A 1,773-nucleotide genomic window follows, 5' to 3' on the forward strand; every position below is an offset into this window, starting at 1 on the left:
CGTTGCTTTCATTGTCAGCGCTTAACCCATGAACGTCCAAGCTGTCCTTTCCTCAAAAACAGGGGACCGCTTCCAGCCAATAAAGACGCTGTTAAAGATTCACGTGTTATGGAGAAATCTGATGCTATTGGTGGAAGCTCGAAGCAGATGCCTTTACTGATCGAACATCCTGTAGTGCCTCCTGGGTTTGCTCCGCTATTCCATGAGATGCCTCAGAAAGAAAGAGTCATGGCCTTGCAGTACATTTCACATAGTGATCCAACGGAGAGACAGGCCAGAATCACTAGAGTGCAACAATCTTTGCAACCAGGGTTTGAAGACAATCTGGGTAGTGCACCGCGCATATCTCATGACATTAATAAAGGGAAGGGCCATGTTTTCAACTTTAAAGAACATGATCGTCCAGGTAAACGAGCTGCAGTGACTAGAGAACGTCCAGCCTTCTCTGAGGCTGACTTGAAATCTGTAAAGGATCGGACAAGCTTCCCCTCTGACAACCTGGAAGTTTCTTCGTCTTCTTCTTCCCTCGGTCCAACGGTCTTTAGAGTGGGAACCTCTATAGGTAACCTATCTACCGGGGCTAATGAGGCTGTTAAGAAAAGTCGTCGTAGACCTCAACGCTAGAAACGCATATGCAGTCAGCGCCCTTCAAGTCAGGCTCAGGACTTAGACCATACGGACAAGAGAGACAGTCCAGTGGGTGATGGAGAAGAATCTACTGTGACTCTTGGTGGGAGTCAGGCTAAGCGAAAGGCTCCTGTGAATGTTGGAGAACATTCTTCAAAATCTCCAAAACCCCTTCAACCTACGGTGGCTTCCGATTTGAAGCCGCTGCTCCCCCAATGAGCATCATGAGTTGGAACTGTCGAGGAGCTGGAAGCGACGAGACAGTTCACCGTCTCCGTGAAATGAGGAGAGATCATTTCACGGATTTTTTATTTTTGATGGAGACAAAACAAAAACGTGAGTACATGGTTGGGTTACAGAAAGAATTTGGTTACGATGAGTTACTTACTGTTGAGCCGGTGGGTCTGAGTGGTGGCTTGGCAGTGTTTTGGAAGAGTAGTTTTGAGGTGGAAGTTTTTGAGGCTGATAAGAGGATTATTGACTTGAAGGTGAGGATGGGTTCTTTGGCATTTTTCCTCTCCTGCATATATGGTGATCCAGTTAGAGAGCATAGGAAGGATGTTTGGGACAGGCTCTCTACCGTTGGGATGGTACGGAATGAGCCGTGGGTTTTGGTGGGTGATTTTAATGAATTGCTCACTACGGCAGAGAAGGTTGGTGGTCCGGATAGACATGACTCAACTTTTTGGGATTTTCGGAATCTGGTGGACAACTGCAAGATTAAGGAAATCAAAAGCTCTGGAAACTGTCTGTCATGGTCTGGTAAGAGAGATAATGTTTGGGTGCAATGCCGTTTAGATCGCAGTTTTGGGAATGATGAATGGTTCCGACTATTCCCCAGAGCTCACATGAAGTATTTGGAGATGCTAGTCTCTGATCATAGACCCATTTTGATCAAATTTGCATTGGAGGAAAGAGAAATGGGGAGAGGCCGCTTCGTTTTTGATAAGAGGTTAGCAAAGCAGAAAGGCGTGGAGGAGATAGTCAAGCTTGGTTGGGGGGTTGACGCATCAGAAAACGAGACACCTTTGTTGGAGCGAATCAACAGGTGTAGGAGAGAGCTCGCCAAATGGAAGAGAGTTACGACTGTAAGTGCGAAGAGTAGAATTAAAAGAATCAAGGAGGCGCTGGAGAAAGAAATATCAA

Source organism: Brassica oleracea, chromosome C5, assembly GCF_000695525.1.
Source record: "Brassica oleracea var. oleracea cultivar TO1000 chromosome C5, BOL, whole genome shotgun sequence".
Taxonomy (NCBI): domain Eukaryota; kingdom Viridiplantae; phylum Streptophyta; class Magnoliopsida; order Brassicales; family Brassicaceae; genus Brassica; species Brassica oleracea.